General features: G+C 39.9%; 2 long non-coding RNA genes across 3 annotated transcripts in view; both read left to right on the forward strand.

The window, feature by feature from the left end:
* Window positions 1-24987, forward strand: part of LOC137476790 (uncharacterized) — a 35263-nt gene that overhangs the window by 5292 nt on the left and 4984 nt on the right. For both annotated transcript variants that reach the window (XR_011000598.1, XR_011000599.1), the window contains exons 3-4: window positions 520-648; window positions 2862-2994. This is a non-coding gene — a long non-coding RNA (uncharacterized lncRNA). The remainder of the gene's footprint in view (window positions 1-519; window positions 649-2861; window positions 2995-24987) is intronic.
* LOC137476789 (uncharacterized) lies at window positions 4069-5331 on the forward strand. The gene is made up of 2 exons (XR_011000597.1): window positions 4069-4272; window positions 4960-5331. It is a non-coding gene; the product is annotated as an uncharacterized lncRNA (long non-coding RNA).

A 24987-nucleotide genomic window follows, 5' to 3' on the forward strand; every position in this document is an offset into this window, starting at 1 on the left:
TAGCTGTTATCTCCTTGCTGGTTAACACGTCCCGATGTAAATGGCAGAAATGCACAAGCATGGAAATAACATTTACCAGAAGCAAAGATACCTGAGTTTCTTGAGCAAGGTGAGAGAAGGTAAATGTATCTGCTGTGCTTGTGATTTGGTGGGAGCTTTGGTTACACCTCTGCTTTGGCAGTGAAGTATATTTGGATATTAGGAAAAGCTCGGGAGGCTCAGATTGTGTCTTTTCCATGAATTCTTAGGTGCAGTGCAACAGGCAGGAGGCAACTCCAACGTTGGTGGAAAAGGTCTTGTCACACCTCTTAATCGTGTCCCCTGTCCTGATGGGCATTAAAACCCCCTTCTGTTTGGGTGAATTACCCAATCATGTTGAGGCATAAACCCACTGAATCATATTCTAATTTATAATAATGTTCATAGGGCCAATTAATACTTCTGATTTCCTCAAACCCACGTTGACTCCAGTAACTCTGGCACAGCATGAATCCACTGGCAGTGCTCTCCTCTATTCAGCGTTGTCCAGGCAGCAGGACCAATTCTTGGCTTGAAGAATCAGCCAGGATTGCTTAAACCAGAACCATTCTGAAGCTTCACCCCTGGCAGACTTGGCACTAAGCATGAAGTGAAGACCAGAAATGAAAGGTATTGTTGGTTGCTCAGACTTCAGATCCTCGAGTTTTGTCATTTTCAAGACCTGTGCCTGCCATTATCAATGATTTCTATCAATACCAGTCTACTAAAAGCAATTTTGGAAGATGGATACAAAGGGGATGTAGTGAAGATTAAAACTGAAAGCTACAAGTTATTCCCTGAGATTCCTGTGGTAAAAGGAAACCAATGGAAAGGAAAGGAATACAGGAAAAGTAGATGCTGGTAATTTCTATATGCCACATTCCAGAATGGATTATATCTGCTTTAACTAATAAGAATCTATAGAACAGAATGAGAGAATTATGAATTAGATGTTCTTGTTAAGGTCTAGTTCAGTTTTAATTAAAACACGAGCAATATGTATGTGCATTTGTGCACACAAATTCTGGGTTATATATCACAAACACACACACAAACCAATATATAAAATGCAGACACCCTTGTTCATTATACCTAAAGTTTTGCTTTAAACACAGAGCTTTATACATTATTTTAAACATATTTTTAACACATGTTAATAATATTCATGCTGCTGCTTTGAAAAATCTGCGAGATGTGGTTAATGAAGAGAAACTGCAGCATAAATTGCATGTAAAATATGCAATCCACAACAACATATTTTTTCTCAAGCTGCAGTTTTTTTACATTAAGCATCTTTTAGCTTGTTTAAATTTATTCCCTATTGTTTATAAAGAGCATCATCAGCCACCACTGCTTGAAACAACTGCAAGTAGTAAACCAGGCAATCTTCTTACTTTAATAAGATTCCTTGGTTAAAAATAGATTTTAAGTCTATCTCACATTAAAGGGTGTAAATCCTAATGAAATTGCACAAAATGTTTCCATTTTCAAGAGATGTTTTCCATACAGTGAAATACTTTTTTTTTTAATTATTATTTTTCCCTGAAATTTCACCAAGGAAAATAGCCAGAAGTTTTTTGGGTTTTTTTTGTTTGCATTTTTATTCCTTTTGTATTTTATCCAGACTCTTCTATAGAAGAGTTGTTGCCCTATAGAGCAAACAATTCTAATTGCCTTTCCTTTATTTTTTCCCTTGAAATTCTGATTTTCTATATATTTATCATTCCCACTCTTAGTCTGTCTCCAATTTGTCCACATCTTTTTTGACCTGGGTATTTCATGACTGTTTATAGCACTACGGGTGGATCAAGTATTATCAAGATCAAGGAATGCAGAAAGATATTCTACATTATTTCCAGTTGTATCCATAGGCTTCCTGAGGTTTTTCTGCATCCTTTTTCTATAGTAGCATAACATTTAAGATTCTGATTTTTGAAACTGTCTTACAGTGCTGTTGCCTTACCAGAACATCCCCAGTTCTTCATTTAACACCCTGGTAATTCCTAACTAACCATAAAAGGTGTATTTTTCCTTCTTTAATTAAATGGGAATTTTAAATCTTTTCTCCAATTTGATGTGGCATTTTGAATTTTAATCCTACAATTTAATGTTCTGCTGTGTCCAGCTCTGGGGTCCTCAGCACAGGAAAAACATGGATCTGCTGGTGAGGTTTCCAAGGAGGGACAAGGAGATGATTAGAGGGGTGAAACACCTCTGCTGAGGAAAAGCTGAGCGGGATAAATGGGATATTGGGAAGGAATTCTTCCCTTTGAGGGCACCAATCACCCAGAGGAGCCGTGGCTGCAATGTCCAAGGCTGGACTGGGTTTGGAGCACCCTGGGATGGTGGAAGATGTCCCTGTTTATTGTAAATTACTTTTTAGGCCCCTTCTAACCCACACCATCTGGGGATTCCATGTACTGGAATTCCACTCTGCTTGGAGAGTGGGTGAGGAGTTTTCAATTGCAGTTTCTACTTTTGGTGTCCAGAAATCCGTTCAATCCTTCTCATCCACAAGAGATGAGACAGTAGTTGGAAATCAATCCAGGCTTTTACAGCCTACAAGATTGGCCTACCACAAGGAACTGTTTTCCTTTATTATTGTTTTTTTTTATTAACAAAATTGCTGGCGATCACAAGTCTATAATTTATATCAGAATGCTATTGTGGTATAACCTCCAAAAGCACACATGAAGACAGGGAACCTGACTCAAATAATTTGGTGAAAAACTAGACACAATATTGAGCATGACAAGGAATGAGTGGTGTCTTAGATTTGTAGATCAACCTGTCAATCATGTTATATTCATATCATGTATCAAGATTTCTATTCATTTTAACAGGTCTCAATTATTTTAAGATATGGGCCAATAAATGAATACATGTTCATCTCTCAGGGAAGCTGATTTCTTACTGCCACCATGGGAGTCACAGATATGGAAAAACGGGAAAAAATGGCCTTGGACCAGACGTGATGTAAGTATGGATGAGGGGAGGAGTGGCAGGGAGAGGATGGATGTCACCTGAGGGGTGGCATTGCTGAAGGAACAACGGAAAATAAAGAAGGAGAGGTGCAATGCACTGAAGGTAAAGCTGGAAGAGGGTGTAAGGATAGGCAGAAAGGGATGGTCAGCACCCAGGGTTTACCCAGGTGACACAGAAAAGGAGAAAGAGCCAATCCCATGGGTGAGAATGTCACTGAAAATTTCATTGAATTGACCTGGAAGCCTGAAAATATAAATTGGTAGAGAAGCATAAGCAATTTTATTTCTGTTGGTTTTAGCTCATAACATTGTTGTTCGTTTCCATGTCTCTATTAACACAAACCATTGATTTTCCAAATCCATATCAAATTTATGTTTCACCCACACACCTCAAACTTGGTGAAAATGCAGTTGCTGAATGAATAATTTCAGATTTGAGTTGAGGCCTATCCAGTGTGAAATTTTACTGTGATTTTCCATTACTTCTTTCAGTGATTCTCTGTTTGAACTTGTGCTTGCTTTTTCTTCCAGGTGTGAGTTTCACTGTATTAACATTACTCCAAGGAACAACAAACTGCACCACCTTACTTAGCCACAGATTTTTTGGTTCTGCAAACTGATCTCTTGTTGCATTTGCTATTTCACTTGCTCATTTATTTGGAATCTTTAAAATTCATTGGGACATCCCTGAATCTTGTAGCTATTAGCATAGAACCATGGAATGATTTTGGATGGAAAACACCTTAAAACTCATGCCATACCAAGCCCCTGCCATGGGCAGGGACACCTTCCACTGTGCCAGGCTGCTCCAACCTGGCCTTGGACACTTCCAGGGATCCAGAGGCAGCCACAGCTTCTCTGGGCAACCTGTGCCAAGGCCTTACCACCTTCATAGGGTGGAATTTCGTCCTAATATCCAGTCTAAACCTACTCTTTGTCAGTTTGAAGCCATTTCCCCTTTCCTGTCCCTCCAGCCCGTTGTAAATTGTCTCTCCCCGCCTTTCTTGCAGTCTCCCTTCAGGTCCTGGCAGGCCACAGTGAGGTCACCCCAAAGCTTCTCTTTCCCAGGCTGAACAATCCCAGCTCTCCCAGCCTTTTTTCCCAGCAGAGCTGCTCCATCCCTCTGCCCATCCTGGTGCCTCCTCTGGATGTTCCAGCAGCTCCAGGTCCCTCCTGTGCTGGGGAAACCCAGAGCTGGATTACTGCTCAGCTCCACATCCAGCAAGGCAATTTGCTGCCCTCCAGAAATGGAGATACAGCTGATTTTCAGGTTTTAAGCCAGACCTTAGGCTCTGCACCTCCCTCAGGATCATATTTGAGCTGTTTTGGCCATTTTTTACTATTTTTAACCATATTTTGGAGTTATAAAGTAACACTGTCAGCTTCCAAAAATAATGCTTTGTGAAGGAAAGAAAATTAGTCTTATTTTTTTCATCTCAGTTAAGGAAGGGAATGAGTGTTAAAAGCCACAATTCATAAATTGGTGGAAAACATTGTTCCCAAGTGTCCCAACTTTGGGCTTTAGCTCAGTAAAGCACATGCCCAGCTGTGAGTAAGTTTATGTTTTAATGGGCCTTGGCATCAAGCACCACCTGAGCAGGTCAGAATTCCACGTTTCCCCCACTCATGGTGGAGTTTGGTGCTACGGCAGAAAACAAAAGAATTGGAAGAAGATTCCTATTAATTCTGGCTGCTCTAATGCAAAACCGGGTTTCATTTTTAGACTTCTATTTTCCACTTTAATTATATAAATCTGAACATACTTTCGAGATTATGAAATAAGAGCCGGGAAGCCAGTTATTTTTCATCATTTATTTTTAAAGCAAATTTATCTTTGAATTGTCATCTGTTAAAATTCCTGAGAAGCAGACCACAAATGAGTACAATATGAACATGATTTTCCATGCCAGCCCAATTCGAGTAAAAGATGTAAAGATTTTTTTTTTTTCTTTTTTAGGTTTTCCTTTGAACACAAAGTGTGACCAGCTCCACCTCAACAAGCCTTGGGTCCCTTTCCAAGTTTACAGTGTGTATGTGCACACTTGCACATGTACATACAAATAATACCAAACTAAGCCATGTATTGGCAACATAAACTCAATTAAATCTTCAGTTTAATGGATTCTGAAACCTTGAAATGCTCTGCAAAGGGAACAGCAATGGGAACACAGGAAAGAGCTAAAAAATGCTGTCTTGGAAATCACACAGAGGAGGATCCTAAGTGCTTCCTTTCCTTTGTGGTAATGGTCTAACATTAAATGTTTTGATAAGAAAAACTTGAAATTCTGTTTCATATTTTGGATTTCTAAGAATTTTAGATTTCTGGGAATTTCTGGGTACTTTGCTTTGTGCCTATAGGGTCCTTTTCTTTCTGAAAGCCCTCCCAGCTATTTTTTTTTTTTTTTATTCTCTCAAGTTCTGGTCATCAACATGTCACGTATCAAGTCCTGATTGTCCTATGTGGACAAGTCCTTTCTTCTGAAGGTGCTGAAAACTGAAAAGCTGGGAAATTCCATCCTCAAAACTGGTTCCTTAACTAGAAACTTGATGGACGCTTTGGTTAAGAATGGAAATATTTGTCTTCACTTGTTGTTCACTTTATTCTGCTGAAGAGCTTTGGAGTCAACCTCTTTTAGCCAAGTTTATCATGTCCAGGCTTTGGTTATGAACACAACCACGAGGCTCTTTTACTACACAGATTGTCAGTAATAGCTGTGTAAAATATCTATTTTTAATAATCCTTTCTGCATTAATAAGGCAAACCTACAGGTATCTCACCTGGATAAGAATCCTCAAATGCAAGTTCAGTTATCCTGGAATTTTGCTTGGCCCAGGCAAAAGGTTTCCTCTTCTTTGGGTCTGCTTTAACCTAATTCTGTGCAATAATATGATCTTTCTAGTCAAGTGTGTCTTCTCCAAGGATACTTTGCTTCTTTTCAGGCCATTTAAAATGCTTTTTCTTTCTCTCTGACAGAGAAAGAATGATTGTAACTATAAAGTATAGCCTCCTTCTTCCTTTGTAACTTGCAAATTTGGCATCTAAACTATGCCAAAAATGATTGCTTTTGGAGGCTTTGGTGAAGAATTCTGACTGTGATATAAAGAGGAAGGAATATAAGAAAAACAAACATTTATCACTCTGCAATTTGCATACCATGCTTAGCTCAGCTATGATTTAAATCAGCACATAAAGCCCCAAAATTGGTCTTTGAACAGCAAAGTTGAGCTTAACTGCAGCAATGCTGTAAGCATTGTTAGGATATATTGGAACAAAAGGACTTAACATTCATTCTTGGCTTCTCTTTCAAATTTATTAATTTCTCGGTATATTTTTGCATGAACTCTGATGGACTGAGCCATCCATATCTATCTACAAAGGTTTACAGCGCCAACTGAGTGCTTTGAAAAGGTTTCAGTGTTTATTTAGTTGCTCTTTAGTTTATCTCTGCTGCTAAGTATCTTCCCTTGAAGCCAGAATCCATATTTTCAGGTCTCCATCTATCCAACCTTTTGGGACAAAGTAAAGTTCCTGAAAGCTTAAGCCCAATGTACTGCAGCACAATTATGAATTGAACAGGGAAAGGAAATTGGAAGGAGCAACTGAAGATATTTTACTCTTATGAATTAGTACACAAATACAGATTTATAGCCTGCATGTGTGTTTTGTTTTGGCTGATGGCTGTAACTAAGGACACCTGTAAGCCAGGGGAAAAGGGAGAGAATGAAAACTAAAGGGAGGGGAAATGTAATGATATGCGGCATTTCAGAGCTGATTTGGAGACTGTTACGTGAGCCTTAAAAATTTGTTTTTCTTCTCCTGGAAAACCTGTATCGTTTAGCTAGTGTGTCTTGGTGTAAAGTATGAAATGTAATGATTTTTTTAAAAATTCTTACAGCGTTTCCAAAGGAAATGTTGAGCTAAGTGTAGAATTTGTGGAATCAGTTAGCTTATAAATAATGATCCTTTATGCTGGCATTGGGAAATCCATGTTCCCACAGCTAGTTCAATAAAGCAATTAATATCAATGAATGCTGAAGAAAGCAAATCTCCGTTCACTTTTGTCTGGATTAGTTAATATAAGAAAAATCCCATCCCTCTCCTGGAGTATCTAACCTTCTCCTAGGAAGACATCCTAATGAAAGGTAAACAAAATGTGCTGCTTGACATGTGTTTGCCATTCCTCCCTGTTCCTCACGTCACACACTTTCTCTCTTACAAGACAATTCACATTTTTTTCCTCTGGAAGTCTTCACTGCGGTTATTTTGTTTCATGCATCCCTCTGTGCCAAACCTGTCTTGTCATCCTCCCTCGGCGTTCCTGCTGGTGTTTCTAGGCTATTCCTGCTCAGCTGAATTTCATTAAAGAGGGACTTCACCTCCAGAACTCACAGATAATGTGTCTCAAGCACACACAGAGCTCAAATCCGCCACGTAGAGAATTCCTGGTTTACTTGGCACCGCATTCAATCCAGGGGCAAGTGCTTCTCGTCACTCAGGGCATATTTCTGTAGCCCATGTAAAACTGTCCACTAAAGGAGAAGGAAGGTCTGTCGAGGGAATGGGTGTGGTTTCACTGACCTCATCCCACAGCCACGAATTTGTGCATTCAGGCTTTGGAGATGAAAATTTTTGATAAAACAGAGTCGTAAAACCGCCCTGAACTTTCCCTGCATTTGGCTCCGTTATCTGAGATTTCACACACAAGCAGTAAAAAAAAAAAAAAGAAAAAAGAGCTTAAAAGATTTTTATCTCAGAGCAGCCAAGAAGTGTGGTAATAAGGTAAAGGTTGAGAAGCGTTGTTGGCATAAGAAATCCCCTCCTTCCCCTGGATTTATAACACACCCAGTTTAGTAAGGACTGGCGCTGCCGAGCATTTTCTGACAGTGTTGGGATAATATATTGCAAAAGGCAGAGTGGCCAAGTCTCACACCTGAGGAGCAAGACACACTTCATCCTGCCCATAGAGAAACCTAAATCAAACCTTAACGTTACTACAACGCAATTACTCCTCTCCTAGGAGCTCCAACTGCTCAGGGTTGATGTGTAAAACTTGTGATTTTGCTATACTGGAAGAGTTTATTAACCCCTTAAATATTTGAATGGCCTCTGCTTTTGGAGGGCTAGGCTTTAAAGTTTACTAGAAGCGTTTCAAAGGGAAGCAATAGAGTGTGATGCCATGGGTGTGAGGCCAAAGCAGCTTTGGAATGGAGTTTAATTTTTTTAAAAGTAAATAAAACAATATGTGGAGCTGTGGGTTGCTTTTCCCGTCATCAGTGAGTGCTGTGAGACCTCCACCACTTCAATAAGGAATTTTGTTTAATGAGGAAATAGACTTTCAACGTTTGGGAGATTCTGTGGAAGGCTGGGGTTGCTCTTTCGCAGAATCACTGAATGATTAGGGTTGGGAAAGACCGTCAAGATCATCAAGTCCAAGCTGTGACAGATCCCCACCAGAGTAATGAGTGCCATATCCAGTCATTCCTTGAAGACCTCCAGGGATGGGAACTCCACCACATTTTCCATTTTGCATTCCTCTTTCCATATGTGAAACTCTGTATCTTGCCACAATCACTTCTCCTTGCTGTTATTAATAAAAACCCTCTGTTTTTATAAAAAATCCTATACATAGGTGTATAAAGGTGTATAAAAATACACAATAGAAGGAAAATTTTGGTGTGAGATGTGGCAGAGTCTCAAGAAAGGAGCATGGAGTGTGAGTATGTAATGCTGCTACTTTTGCATGCTGCCTTTTTCTTCACATATACTCTTTCAAGAGATCATATTTCACTCCACACATATTCCAGAATCTCTCTCTCTAGTTCTTATCATGACTTTAATAGTTCATTTCCATTCCATACTCTGCGTTGTGTTACTTTTCTCATGTACCCTGTTTGATACCTCCAGTGAAAGCAGAAGAGGAAAAACAGAGACACTGAGTTCAAGCCTCATGTTCCGTTTATTATTATGACTGTGGGAAGTTTAACTCCAAAAAGAACATTATATCAGGAGATAAGAAATAGAAGCAGACATAATAAGGCAAGAGTTAAAATGAAAAACTGGTAACTGTTGTTGTAGTTTTGGGGTATCATTCACATGAAGACTGATACAGCTGCTCAATAATTTAATTCTTCTATTTCTTCATAGAATTGGTGGAGTTTTCTGTTTGTTTGATTTATTTTTTTATTTTTTACAACATTAGTATTGCAGAATATTAGAATAGGGAACACAAGATTCAAACCCTTACAATATTTGCTTCTGATTTGGTCAAACCCAATAAAAATTTCAGTCTGTCATCCTGAACAGGAATATTTCATTTCATATCAGTTGACAGTCTGATGGGCTGGCTTATGGTGATCCTTTTACAGACTTGTAGCTGAAGTTCCTCAGCCTTCCCTTTCCTGGTAAAAGCTAAAATTTGATGTTGGGTTATAACTTTTTATGATGATCAGCCCAGCAGAGTTATTTTATCGTAGAATGGAGGTTCTGTTATTTCAGGGCAACTTAGTCGTGTCTGACATGTTAGTCTACAGGAAAAAGCTGGGTCATGAAACTGCCATCAGATTTTCAGTGATTTTCTCCTGACAGCTCCAGGGAGACGTTTAACGTGGCCTCTCCTTTCCTGCTGCATAGAGAATTAAACACATTCTTCTCTCATGGACATGGACATGGTGTGTCCTCTCTGGCATGGCCAGGTGAGCAAGATCACCCATCTTGGACAGGCAACTCTGCGTGGTCTCTAAGAGCTCAGCTGAGGTATCTTTTAGGAACTGGCTGATTATTTGCATCTTTTGAGCCACATCTGACAGAACTGATGATTTAGGGCAGGCAAAAATGCTCCAAGTGCTGGAAAAGTCCTGAGGTTCTCCTTTGGCAAACCAGGAGTAACCTCCTTAATGCTGCACAGGACAGTGAAGGGTATGAATGTAGCTCAGTTTGCCAACTCTTGACTTGAGACATGTCTCAAAAAAGATTCTTATTTCTTTTAGCCAGCAGGCATTTGCATTTCCAACCCTGCTGGAAATCAGGGAACAGGTTTGGCTGGAGTGCAGACAGAAACAAACACCATGTACCATTTTCTCCTTGCCCTGTGACAGCTCTGGTGAAAACTGCAGCTCCTGCCTTATGGAACGAGTTTAATCTCAAGCAGAAAAGAACAAGGAAAAAAAAAAAAAAACTTTTAAAATTGCTGTAAAGCACCTTAAAAAAAGTATCCTGCTGCACTAAACATATTTTTAATGATTCATTTATGCTGATTTCAGATAAAAATGTGCCATTAGAAGTAAAAGAACCTCCTGCAGATAATACAGGTAGCCACAAACTTTGGCTGTCCTCTAATTCCCAAACACTTATCCCCACATACACTTCCTTTTCCCTGACTCTCATCAGCTGGAAAAGTCATTATCTGAAGGGAGAGCTTTGCATCTGTCAGCTGGGAAAGTGATTACTTAAATTGATAGCAATAGCAGTTGTTTTAGTTTGAAATAGACATTTCAAACATTCATTTTTCTTTTTCTTTTTTTTTTTTTTTAATTTTTTTTTTTTTTTTTGCAGGAGGGAGGGGGAAGTTATTATTATTTGGTCATTTTATTGTTGTGAACATCAAAGCATTAAACATGAACATCTCAGCTTCTTGCTGACACTCAGATGGGCAAGCTTTGGAGATAAACTGGCCTGGGCAAAATAGATGGGAATGACTTTTGGAGAGTGTACTTTGAATTTGAGCAATCACATCAATAACAGAAAGTGGTATTTTTGCTGCCCTTTCCTTCATGCCCCCTCTTTAAATTGTCTCTTCTCCACCATTTTTTATCCTGACATACAGGTGGGAATCAAATACCATCCTGGGGACCCTCTCCTTGTCCTTTAAATACCTCAGAGTCAAAACTGGTAAGAACTGGGAGCACCCTAATTAAGTTGAGTTGATTGCAAATTGATGTTTCCTTACAGGAATTGAAGCCACCTCCCCCCTCCCATGCCCAAATCATCTTTTCAGTTCTGTGAATTGCCTTTAATTGCTACAAAGGACATAATAAATATCTGGTTCTTCCAAAAAGTTATTGGAAGTCTCAAAGTCTCCAAGTTTTCTTTAAAAATGTAGGCCAGCTCCAAAATGCTCAAAAGTGTGACTTCATTGAATGCTCTTAACATCCATATTTAGTTCCCAAATAAGTAGCCTAATTTTCCGTAACACTGTGCAATCAGTAAGTCTCATTGACCTCACTGAGTGTCTGCCTTCTCAGCAATTCCAAAAAAGAAAGCAGTTTATTTAGAAGTCAAATATACTCAGAGAGTCTTCACTTGTTCATATTTTCTAAAGAATGTATTTTTTAAAAATGTATTGAGCTTTCTGTGTTCATGTGTTCTTTGAGGGGCAGAGATAGGATGAATACTTTTTATGTGTTTATCTTCAGACACTTTTATATTATTTTATTCTAAAAGGATATTAATCTTTTATTAGATTTGAATAACATGAGAAGATTGAGATGTCTTGGGCTGTGTTGGAAATAAAACAGTTGTGTCCTCTATCTTCTTGTGGATTTGGCTTGGAAAATGCTTCATGTGGAAATTTCCACCCTCTTATTTCATATGGTTTCAGAATTCAAATGATGGAGCAACCTGGCTTTGGACTCCAATGTTGTCTGAATGTCTGATCCTTTGAGTTTTGTTATTTTGACTCTTATCTCCCATATTTTTATAACCTGAATAACTTGTTGTCAGTTCATTATTGAATGAACCATTTATTATCCTGAGACCTGCTATACAAACACAGTTAACAATCCTGTTATTTATCCTGTGAAATCTCACAAACTGTTATGAGTATTTTATTAAACATGAGGCATCGCAATAAATCTCATGATGGATCTAATTCACAACAAAAAATGAACCATGCAAAGTTCAGAATATATTCCTGTAATACTTTTTCCAGACAGGAGACCTGAATTTTAACTCCTCCTGGCAATCAAAGGGTGACAGAGTTATCTGGTATTTAAACTTGTGTGCTGGGGTTTTTGTTTCACTAATACTTGTCAAACTTCACACTTAATGAGTCCTCCCTCCCTCCTATATTTCTTGTTAAAGGTCTGTTTAAGGTTTTTGGTTTGGTTTTTTTTTCCATTAGAACCATGGTGAATTTTCATTAAAACAATAAAGAAAAGCTTTTCAAAAGTGAACTGCCCAGGCTCAGAGCCAGCACTGGTGGAACTCATGAAAGATGATGGTGCAGACTGGAAGGTTGGCTGCCCTGGTGCTCATTTTGCAATTCCAGTGTCTTCTTCTGTCTCCTTTCACACATCTCTCCAAGTTTCAACTGTTTCACTAGGAAAAACATTCAACAGCTTTAACATACACTGAACCAACCACTTCCCTTCCATTTTGGTCGATTTTTATTTTATGGTCTCTAGAAGATTGTATACAATTACCTATAAAATGCTAAGACATCTCTTCAGTTTTTCTCTGATTGTTTCATTCTTACTGCAAGTATTTTTATGACAACAGGAGTGGACAATTCTGATGTGCTGCTGTAAATTTCCCTAATGAGTCTCCTCTTCTACAGCCTTTCATCTTTCCCATATTTCCCCCTCATCCAAAGAATTCCAGGGTGATACCAAGCCAGGACACTTATATTTGTGTCCTCTTTTCACAAGTGATTTCCTTGAATGTAAGAGCTGGAGCTGGAATGGAAGATCTGGAGAACGTGGAATGTGGAAACACACAGCATCATGAAGCACCTGCTTATTTTACACTTAGAATTTGCTGCAGAAACCAGTTTGTCAATCCCTCTTGCATGTGCTGCTTGTAAAACCTCTTTGTATGTTTGTTATTACTATTAAAAATCATAGTTTTGTGTGGTGGAAGAATCATTTTAGGGCAAGGAGTGGGGGGTGGTGCAAGGAGCTCTTTTATAAAAACATGATCTAGGGTGAAGTTAAATCAGATGAGACAACATCACATCTGAGAGCCATTTATTGGGAAGGAAAAGGGAGCTGCCCTACTACTGAGGAAGGGTAGAGAAGAGAGAGAAAGAGGAAGGAAAATGCAGAAGGACACATGAGGCTCAGAGGGCAGCAGTGTCCACCAGCACCCGGCCAGAGGGTGAGTGAGGAGTGGCAGTACAGAAAGGACAAGACACAAAAGCTGCTCTGGTTAGAGACAAAAAATCCCACAAGACTCAAAAATCCCTGTATCTCGTGCTGCAGTTACTTCTGTACCCCCTGGCCCCTCCCAAAGTCCTCCTCCTGGCAGGAGAGCATTGTGGTTGCACTGCAATCCATCGGTGCAGAACTTTTTCCATCTGATTGGAGAAGCTCTCCAGAAGGTCCTTGGTGTTCTTCTGCTGGCTCCTTGTCCCATGCAAGACATGAAATGTTTGCCAGCAAAGCCTTCCCAGAGCCAGGGCTTTCTCCATCCTCTGGAGAGGATTCTTTACAGGATTCTTTACAGCCCTGGCTGCCTCCTGTACCTGGCACATGTGCATCCCTCCCATCCATGCCCCTGACAAGAGGTGTTGAGACACATCAGAATTACCCCAGTTCACCTGGTGTGACAGGTGTGCCCCATCCCGGCAGCTTTTTAAGCCCTCCAGTGCCAAGAAATGGGAACCCAGCTTTTAAAGCCTGTTTTCACCCAGGGGATGTCGCAGAAAAATGGAGATCACAGGCTGTCCCTAATGTATCAGGAGGTACTTCAATGTCTCTGGGTCATGAAGAGATTATATTGCCTATCATAAACAAATTGAATATTTCTAGTAAATTCAAAATCACATTTAAATAGAAACAGCTTTAGGAGGAAGAGCAAGGAGATGCTGCAGGTAAGAAAAAATTTATTTATGTGACTCCTCAATAATTTATTGGTTACCTGCATCCATATGGTTTGGGTTGGATTCTTTTTAGGCTATCAGGTGAACATAAACATAATTGCCTAGCTTGTATTCTCTTTCTTCTGGTGGTACCTGAATGTTGATTGAGTTCTATGCTTTAATGAAAATCCTTCCTTTCCTGGACTCTTTACTACTCTTCAAGTGTTAGAGAAGAAGTTAGAGAGTAAGTATTTTTTCATAGTAGTTCTTTCACTATAAGGATTTCATAGTAGTTTTTCATACACCACAAGGAAACTCCTTAATTTTACCAGTTCAGATGTATACATTTTATATAATCTAAACTTTTTGGAAGATAATAAACTGAGCAGGAATAGCAGACTGGACTGGGGATTAATTGAAAGGGCATCACATCCAGCTACTTTAAACTGAGGGACAGAAAGCAAACAGGCTTTCCCACCTCAACAGTTTTGACAAGTGGTAAAGTGCAAAAATGGACCAAAAAAAGTGTTTCTTTTTCATGTATATCTAGACTTCAAAGCTTAATCGTTGTCTGTGTGACTTAAATCCACATTTACTGGCTGATCTCTGCAATTTATGAGCCTCTGCTATAGTTCAGGACTGCAGACATGCTCAGGGAGGGCAGGGCCAGGAATTTTGATGGACATGGCATGGAAGGGTTGGCAAATGCTGTGTAATGAAGTGATTACAGCATCTCGGACATATTCTGATTAATAAGACAAAATTCAGTTGCCCAAACGAAAATCAGTCCTGACCAGACAAGAAAACTGCATGAGAGTGTTCTTTCTATCAGTTCAAATAGAAATTGCCCTGTGATCACTGTGAGTTTGCAGAAGATAACTCCTGTTCCATGTGGCATCACTGCTCTTGGCATCTCACCACGAAATGCAGTCCTGGACTCGGGCCAGATTAAACAGCTGAGTAGCTCTGCCTTTAGATCCAGAGGCACAGGAGAGCAGGAAAATAATTCTCCAATGTCAAAATCTATTTTCTTACTTTTAGCAGTAGCTAACATTTTGTGATATATATACACAAGCCCATATAACAAAACAGTTTGTTTTATGAGGCTACAAGGACATATGTGGGAAAAGAAATACGGTGCATTTTAAAAATTCCTAGCAATGGAGATTATTCATACTTTATGTGGTGTTGGAAGTTAATGTTTGTGATCTTTGTTGCTGTTATACTGTGCAAAATGAGCGTTGGTGTAATTTAAGTAACCATGGATCAGAGACATCCACTGACTCCCAGAATTTCTGATTTTCATCATCTCTAGTTCTACCACAAGAAGGCTGTGGGGATTGAGACTTTGTTCTGGGTTTTGGGGAGGTACTTCGAAACACTTCTTGCCTTGATGTTTTGAGGGAGGTTCAGAAGACTAAGGGACTTGGTAAAGCCACCAGTGCAATAATTTGCCAAGAAATTTTCCAAAATCTTCATTTTGCAGTGATTGTCACCCCACAGAAAGTTCACTTTTTAAAAAATTCAAATTAGTTGAGAAGCAAGTTGAGGTTTTTATTGAACCAGGCTACAGCTTCAGAACTTTCACATTTCCCTAAATTTTTTTTTTCCTTTGCAGTAGTAGATAGTGCTCAGGTGCAAGAAGGTTGCCTCCAATGGACGAGGGCCACGTAGACGTACAAAACTTTGAATTTTATTTCCTACCCTATATTCTGGGGTGAACTGAAGCTGCACCCATGAAGTTTATTTGTTACAAAACTTTGAAGGTTATTTTTCTGCCTCATTTTCTGGGGTGAACTGAAGCTGCACCCATGAGCTGCCCCTGAACATTCAGAAGGTCTGAGTTTCCCATGGACTGGCAAAACCTGTAGCCACAGGAGTATCTGAAGTAAGTTCTCAATGACAAATCAAATGGAGAAAAATGTTGTCTGGTGTGCTAAAATAATACAGGCAGCCAGTAATGCCTGCTAAGTCATGCACTGCATTAAAACCCTACCAAAAAAAAAAAAAAAAATTCAAGACAGTTATAAAATAATTGGGAGGTTCTCTCTCTTCCTGTGAAGATCATCAGTATACAGTAAGTCTCTTAAAGACCAGTGTTTAAATTATTAAGGCTGCCAGTTTAATGAAAAAGTAACAGCTTAATTCAATAATTCATGATAACAATTTGAGGCAAAGCACACAAAATATTTTTAGCGTGTGTCTCAAGAACAGTTAGACACAGGATCAAAACATGCAGTGTTGCACACAGTATGTTCTTATCTGTTAGGTCTAGTAGAGGGAATAAACATTTTTTCCTGATGAGAAAATCAAAGTTTTGTGCCATTTCAGTGAAGTCAAGTTGACACCTGCAGAGAAGCGAGTCATGACATTTTAGCTGACTGGGTTTCCCCCTCCTTCCTCCAGTTGTGGTTTGTTTCTTCATTTTATTTACCCTGATAGACAGAAGAAAAATGTGGAGATGAGGATTTGGCGTATTTTCTAATTTTTTTTTTTTCCTTGTTCTTTTATTTTTTCCCTTCATTAAATAAGTAGCCCATACATTCTGGACTAGGACAGTTCTACTGAGGAGGAAAACACTTAAACATATTAATATTAAAACAGTGTCCCTCTTGTTGCCCCCCCCTCACCCCCCCCCCAGATTGCTCAAACTTTGCTACATTTATCAAGATAATAAGCTTCAGATTTCATAATAGATCTATTTTCATGTCATCCTGGCATAGACCTGCCTGACTGAGCCAGGAAGATCCTTAAAAAAATATGAATTTAGGATCAATAATATTTATAGCTCCATTTATAAAGCTGAAGTCAAAGGCATGGATAATGCAGAATTTATTAAAGGAAATTACACTGGGGATTTTGTTTACTGGCCTCTAATCCTACCTCGAATTTTTAGCATCTCATTTTGTCAGGAAAACATAAGTTGCAGGTGTTCATAAATGTAAACTGGCACATAAAGAAGCTCACAAATTTTATCTGTTGTGACCTAATATTGCAGTATAGGGTGCTCTTCAACGGTGTTTTTCCTGGCTGCATATTATTTTTGTTAACTCTGGGTACCATTAAAGTCTATGATAAAGTTATTGTAATGGAATTGAAATACATTTTATTACACCAATATAAGTTCCATTTATTGTGCAATGTGACAGTGCTTAATAATTTTATATTACAAGCGTAATTATGACATCAAATTAGTAATTTTCACAAAGTACTTGCATTAGACACTCATATGATACGATGCAGTGTATTTTAATTCTCTGGGGTGCCTGAAAACACACATTTTAGCAGGGAAAAAGCAGAAATGTAAAAGGAAGCACCTCATGACTCCTTTGAGCAATTTCCTAAATTTTACCCAATTTTCTAATTAGGTAAATTTCCTAAGGATATTTACCTTCCACTGGGATACAGGTATTATCAAGATTGTTTTTAGATTCCAATACACTGTTGATAAAACCAGGAAGTTACTGAAGTCTAAAAATCGTGATAAATCTTCCTCCTTGGTGATCATGCCAAAGGTCCCCAAAGCCACTGCCTTGTTATTCTGAGCAGCCTCTTGGTTTGATAAATTCCACTGGACCAATAAGGCTGTTCCTGGTGGATAGGGTGGTGGGAAGGATTAGAAACTCCAGCTCAGAGTGGGAAATTGGGAGCTAGTGGAGCAGCAGAGCCCTCTTGTCAAAAGGAATGAGTTTGTGTCCCAGGGAAATGAAATTCCCTCCAAGGTAGAGCACAGCGGACTTGTCTGTGCTGAGCCACACTGGTTTTGAGGCAGGAGCTCAAGATTTGTATCCAAGTGATGTAACTGTGGAATCTTTGGGGTTTTTTTTCCCCTCTCCTTGGGGTATTTGCATGGAATTAATTTTCTATTCAGGTGCTGAAAACTTTTGCATTGCAAATTCGTCTGAGGGTTTGGCTTTTATCTGCTAAAATAAATGACAGAATGCAATGAAGGTTCACGAGCATCTTAATAAACCCTTAAGAGTCTGCCTCAAATACCAGTTTTCTACACTAGAAAGCTCATCAATATCTAGACAGGCATGCAAACAGCGAGGAGGCCAGTCCATTAATGAAATGTTAATGACTGAATTAGACCTGTAATAACAGAAGTAGAATGCACTGCTGTGAGTCCATTAACATCAGCAGACCCTGCTGGGAAACAAGTAAACACAACATACAAAGGGAAAACTTGTGCTAATAAACAGTTTTTGTGCAGTAAAGGTGCTCGGAAGCTCAAGCTGTAAATCCCATTCATTGCTGTTTTAGTGGAGATTTTTTTGGAAAAGTTTATCCACAAGCCACATACCCAATATACATTTCACAGTGACTTAAAAAGAAAATGCTCCACGGCAAAGTTCTTGCCCTGAAAATTAGCCAAAGACTGATGCCATATATCCTGACAAACATTCCTGTTGTGATCTGTGGTAAGAATAAGCAGTTCAATGGCAAGTGCAGCTTCATTTTTGTCTTTAGGGAGAATTTCTTCCCTGTGAGGGTGCTGAGGCTGTGGCACAGGCTGCCCAGAGAAGCTGTGCCTGCCCCATCCCTGTAAGTTTTCCAGGCCATGTTGGATGGGGCTTGGAGCAACTTGGGATAATGGAAGGTGTCCCTGCCCATGGAATGAGGTGGCACTAGATGATCTTTAATGTTTCTTCCAAGCAAACCATTCCATACCTCTTTCTGCAGTCAGTCCAGGTGGGTAGCAGGGAGCAGCAGTTGTCACCTGATGGATGGCTGACTCAAGTGAAATGGAGTTTATGGGCCCTCTCTGAGGCCCTCGTAGCCATCACAGAAACTGCTGCTGCTGGCACTAATTAGGAGCACTGTTAAGACTTTATCTTGTGCCTTAAAAGTTGATTGTGCTTTGCAGAAGGTGTTAACCCCAGCAAAGGGGATGGGAAATACAACACTGCCAGTGGCTTTGTGGGTGACCCTGTAACCCTCCATGTGAGAGTTCTTGCCTTGGGATGTAGGAATTAATGACTTGACTTTTTGGAATGAGAGCTTCTCCTTTCCTCTTCCAAAATATATTACCTTTTAAATTTTTTTCAGTAAAAGTGATATAAAAATAGTTGAATTCTGGTCTTGAAAACCTCAGCAATTTCCTTACATAGGAAAATCCAACATGTGTGGATCTTATCTAAACGTCTTCCTTTTTGGTAAGATCTAGAAATGTACATGAAGCTAAATATCCTCTTCCTGCTCCTGGAAACCTCAGCCTCCCAAGGGGCTGTTTTTCTCCCATTGCCCTCACCTGTGTGCAGGGGTTTGATTTGTATTCTACTCTGTAGTAATACAAGTATTTTCCCTGAATTTGCCAATGCCATTAGAAAGGATCCACTGTGGTGTTTCCAAGGAGGACTTACTGCACTGAGGACAGCTGGCTCTCTTTGGAAACTCCTTAATTTTACCACTTTGAATGTTACATTTTCAATCATCTAAACTTTTTGGAAGATAATGCACTGAACAGGGATAGCAGACTGGACTGGGGATTAATTGAAAGGACATCACATCCAGCTACTTTAAACTGAAGGACAGAAAGCAAACAGGCTTTCCCACCTCAACAGTTTTGACAAGTGGTAAAGTGCAAAAATGAAGATGGGGAATATCAGTTCCCAGATCCCAAGGCTGGCACAGACTCCGTGTGTCACCTTGAGTGAACCAACTGCACTCTGCGCTTTGGGTCTCTACCCCTAAATTAGGAGTATTTTTACCTCACTATCCTACAGGGTTGCCTTGAGAGTAAAACCATCAAAGAAAACCACACTGGGGGGCACATACACCCTAAAATTGAAATTACATACATTATTATCTTCCTGTTAGTACCATTTAAATTTAAATTTGGGCAACTCTGTGTCTGAGTCCATGGTGGCCTTTTGGTTTTATGGCCCTGTCTTTGTTTCCTAGGACTGTATAGAGGAAACTAATTTATTTAGAAGGAATGCAGTGATCTGATTATGTGCATTGAATTAAAAAATACAGTATCTGAATACTGAAAGAAATGGTAGAATTAACTGTAAATGATGTGAACCACAAGCTACTCTTCTCTCTGCACAAAAGGACTGAGCTAAGCTGGACTTTTGAACCACCTTGCCAAATAAAAGTACCAACTTTTTCTTTTCAGAAAAAGCAAATTTTGATAGGACAATTTAAGCAAGTTGCACTGTGTATAGTTGACTTGTCATTTTTTGCCATTTTTACTTGTGTCCTGAAGCATTTATCATCTTTCTTGCAATACAAAGTTTTAAGTCATTACTAATACAGGATGGTGCATGGGATGCTTTGCCTATGTGAACGTCTGGGCAAAGTGAGGAACTTTCAAAACAAACTTTAGTTATATTTTTTTGCTTTGTAATCCTCAAGTGAGTCACACCAATTTCAAATTAGATGTGATACAGAGGGAAGGGAAATAGCAACACAGATGTAAGGTAATGTAACAGGCTAAAAGGAATAATTAGGAAAGAGTTTGTAGCTAATGGAGATGAATTAAAGAAAAAAAAAAGTCTATGTTTTCCCATAGACACAAGGAAAATCTGTTCTCGAGAAGGGCTTTGGCCAGCTGTGTGAAGTGAGGACAGAGGTTTAAAAATTAGGTGGAAGGAGGGGAGGGTATGTGAAAAGCAGAAGTTTTTGAAGTAGGTAGAGGTGTTTGAGAAGCCAGATCTGGAATGGAACGAAGATCAAGAATCTTGAATGCAGTGTGGGAAAGGCAGAGGAGATCAGCAAAACGGAGAAGGTGTGGTGAGGCTACCTTGGCTTTTCAAGGATGATCAGTGGCTGCAGTTTTATCCAGAGTGTTGTAGACATTTGAGGTGAAGGGATGAGGGCAGCCATCGGAACCACAGCTGGAAACCTCTGGAACAAGAATTTTTATCTTTGGGTACAGACAGAAAGGACTGGAGAGGTGCATGTGGGAATTCAGCACCCAGGGGCTCCTGGCCCTGTTGCAACATCTCACTTCACCTCTCACCTCTGAAGAGCTGGCTTAATTTTCTAAACCCACCTGCTTCTGAGGGTTGTGTAGTGAATATAAAGAATTGATTACAGCCTGTTCAGAAAGAAATTACATTTGGGTTTCCTTCTTTCCTTTGTCCAGGAGTTCCTTGATGCTGCTGGGAGCCTCCCTGGTAAACCACCCTGCCCTGAAATCCCCACTGAGTAAAGACTGTTGCTTTTTGCCCACTTTTGACATACTTCAGAGAGTATAACGATTTCAGCAGATGCATTTATTTGTCTGACTTTGCTGCCTGGTGTCACACAGTGAGGTCTTCTGAGGTATTAACTATCACTTTAAATTCTTCTCGCTTTGAGTTATCCCATCCAGTATATAATTTGAACAGGTTTTTGTATAATTATTTCTCTCAATAATTGCCATTATACAATTGCTATAGCTGCCAGTTTTGTTTTTCTCTCCTGCCAGAGAACAGCAGAAATGTATTACACGTTTGTGTAACTTATGATCTTGGAGTCATGTTTAAAATGCATGGAATATTTTTCATCTTCTGTTTGAGGCAATACCTCATCTGGGATCATATCTCACAGTGTAAGTTTACACTGAGTAAATGGATGCCTTGTACTGCATACAGTGAAAGAGAAAAGGATGGAAGAAATAAATAAAATCTAAATTTTAAAGGCTTTGGAAGGCCAGTGAATATTAATGGCTACAGGTAGTGACCTGGCACATCTGGACAGTCGTGCAGAGACGTTTGTGTATGGTCTCCTTTTCCCTCTTAAATAAATTGGATTTGGCCATCACTGCAGCCCTTCGTTGTTGTTTTTTGATGAGGATTCTAGGAAATTGGTTTGCTGGCACGTGTGGTTTACTGGCAGGGAGAGCAAACGAATTTGCAGGCACAAGTGCTCCTAGTGGATATCTAATTCCAGAAGTTGTGCTCTCCAAGAAAAAGTTCCTTAGCTTTGAGTTTTCTGTGTGTGTTTGGTTTTACCGCCAGGGTAGATGAGAATAGGGAATAGGTAGGATGAAGGAAAGGGCTGGGAGACTTTTAAAGTATTTTAAAGTCTGGGAGAAGAAGATTTTTGGTATCTAATCCACCTGTAAAAAGCCAATGCTCAGCTGGGTACACAGAAGTCAGGAGGGGGACCCTTGTAAGGGACAGTGAAATAACAAAATGATGGCGCACTGTTCTAAATGAATCCGTGCTGCTTTTTAAAAACTGATTTATGGCTATCTCCTGACGAGGGTAATTAGAGATAAAACAGTTTAATCTCATGAGTCATGCTGAAATTTTCTTTCAGTGACACTTAAAATTGGAATGCAAAACAAAAGAGAGAGAAAGGGAAAAAAAAAAAAACAAACAGAGAATATTTGGTGTATGTAGGTATGAACATTTTAAAGAGATTGGGACCAGGATGCAAGTTTGCATAATGACAAACAATTAATAATTGCAGGTAGCACAGGATGATTGGAGGAGAGCAATCAGGTCCTCTGTGTCCATTTTTTATGTCAGGCATGTGGGAACTTGGGCACCAAACTCTTCTTTGCCTTTTAGAGTTTTAAGGCAGCAAACAGGCTGAGTGTGCAGATGCATTTGATTACTGCTGGTCATCATAACATGAGCAGCACCGTGATTTATTAGAATGGCTGTTGACTGGGATTCCAAGAAAAGGTAATTGTTTCAGAATTATCCCCACAATTAATTTCACATGTGTGAAGTCCATTAACTGCAACTCCAGGCCACGGGATCCATGGGATGTAAATGTTCACAGCAAGAGCTGAGGTGTGGGGTGGGAAGGACAGGCCTCCTAATTTCAGGGGAATCTGAGTGTGGATTGGGTTTTTTCTGGCTCTTTCTGACTTCCTCCAAACCCATAACTGATTATTCCATCCCTCTGAAATTCCAGTGTGCATCAGTGGATGGAAATGCTGATGAAATGGAAACATCAGTGATGCAAAGGTGCTCAGACTGTGCCAACAGTAGCTCTTGAACATGGTAGGACATGTTTTAACACATTATCATCATTGATCCTTAGTCATCCTTCTGTTTTAATGCTGCTGGTGCTGTTGCTTGACAGTGGAACAGGGATAAGGTGTCAGACTATTGTAAGAAATCTCTGTTAGCAGATCTGCTGCCTGTACTATACCATGAAATGGCCACAAACACCATGTGCCAAAGCCCAGCAGTTTGCACCCTCAGCAAAGATAAAATACATGTTATGACTCGTGATACAATGAATTTTGAGCAGAATTAATCCTTACTCAATCATTCAGCAATGAGAAATATTGAGTTGTTTTTCTTAAGGATTAGGAAAATTCTTTTGGAAGGAGACAAACATTTGTCCCTGCTGGAAGCTCCTTCAGCTGTAATGCATCATTGTGCCTGACCAGCCCTAGAAACCTTGGAAAGACAAAATATGTACAAGCTGGTTGTTAAGCATATGTGATATGTTTTTGCCTCGTCACCTGGCAACGAAAAGGTTTTTCTAAACAAATTTCACACATTGCCAAAATTCCAACTTTTTTGAAACACATAAGCTGTTTATTTTTTATTTATTTCTTTCCCCTTTGTCAAACGCAACCCAAGGTACATCTCTCTCAGAAGAGCAAATGTTAGTATTTCTACTAGGGAAGGAAATAACTTTTGTAAATTTAATTCACTCAGTGTTACATACTTCATGTAACAGCACTGGGACTGTATGAAAAGATAGAAAAATTGCTGTCTGTGGGGTGATTCATAGTCTGTCCTACAAGTGTTTTAAAATTAACAAACAAATCGACACCAAGAAACCTTTGATTGACCTGAATTCAGCAAATGAGCATAAAATTAAAAGAAACCAGCCTGGCTGACTATAAAATTTAAATAACAAATAAATAATAAAAGCTATGAGGATAGTGAAGGGGAAGCTGTATGATGAGTAGCTGAAATCACTTGGTCTGTTCACCTTGAGAAGAGTGAGGGAAGCCCTGTCCCAATCTTCAGCTTCCTCAGGAGGTGAAGAGGAAGAGCAGACACTGATCTCTTTTCTCTGGTGACCAGTGACAGCATCCAAGGGAATGGCTGGGGCTGTGCCAGGGGAGGGTTAGGCTGGATATCAGGAAAGGCTCTTCCCCCAGAGGGTGCTGGGCACTGCCCAGGCTCCCCAGGGAATGGGCATGGCCCTGAGGCTGACAGACCTCCAGGAGTGTTTGGACAGCGCTGCCAGGGATGCCAGAGTGAGATTCTGGGGTGTCTGTGCAGGGCCATGTTGAACTTGCTGATCCTTGTGGGTCCCTTCCAATTCAGGATATTCCATGATTCATAATTTCTGTATCTATATATTGTTTTGAAGGAATATGAAGAGAGGTGAAAGTTAATGGTTTTGTGCGTTGCAGAACATTTAGCCTAGAAATGATCAAATCACTGTCTGACACAACTCAAAGTGTTTAGGTTGGAGGGTGAAAAAAACCCACTGAGATGGCATTTCTTAGTTTGAATGAAAGGTTTTAAGGACAGTATTTCAAATTGCAGTGGAAAAGCTGCATTGCTGCGCACGGGCAGGCTTTAATAACCTCATACATTTGGGTGCCTCCTTAATCTGCCAGTTGTTTTCTCTAGGTCTGCTGTTGGTCATCAATGTATTTATCTTCTGCCATCTTCCTCCCCTGTGCGTGGCAGGGTCAATGCTGATCCAAGCCAGTGCTGATGGGATTCTAGCCCATTACCACGATGAGGGGGGCTGGGATTTGGGTGCACAATGGGGTGTGACACCTCTGAGTGAGGGGAGGCAGCTCCTTGTAAATGACAGCGCTCCGGTAATGACACGTGGAGTTTGGGAGCCAGTGCTGCTGAGGAGATCTCTTAGATGGGAGGTAGAAAGGTGGCGTCCGGGAGATAAAGATGGATGATTTCCATGTGGTTCATGCAGGATTTCACCAGTTCCATGCCACCACTACTGGCACCAGCATGACAAAAATGATTGCTTGTCACTGGTTGGGTGCTCCACAATGTAGCCACAAGCACTGTTGGCATTGTGCTGCAAGGAAAGGTGTTGAGATTTTTAATTACATTAATGGTGAACTAAAAAGTGCCTGTGTTTCTAGTGCCATGAAGAGTGCATAAAAGGGCTGTAAAATGCTAAAAAAATGGCAGGCTCCTCGCTGAAGGATGCAGCACGTCGTAATAATGCGGCGCGTTTCGAAAAGATCTGTATTTTTTCAAAGGCAAACATCAAACAGAAGGAAAAAGGTTATGTCA

Source organism: Anomalospiza imberbis, chromosome 7 (assembly GCF_031753505.1).
Source record: "Anomalospiza imberbis isolate Cuckoo-Finch-1a 21T00152 chromosome 7, ASM3175350v1, whole genome shotgun sequence".
Classification (NCBI taxonomy): Eukaryota; Metazoa; Chordata; class Aves; order Passeriformes; family Viduidae; genus Anomalospiza; species Anomalospiza imberbis.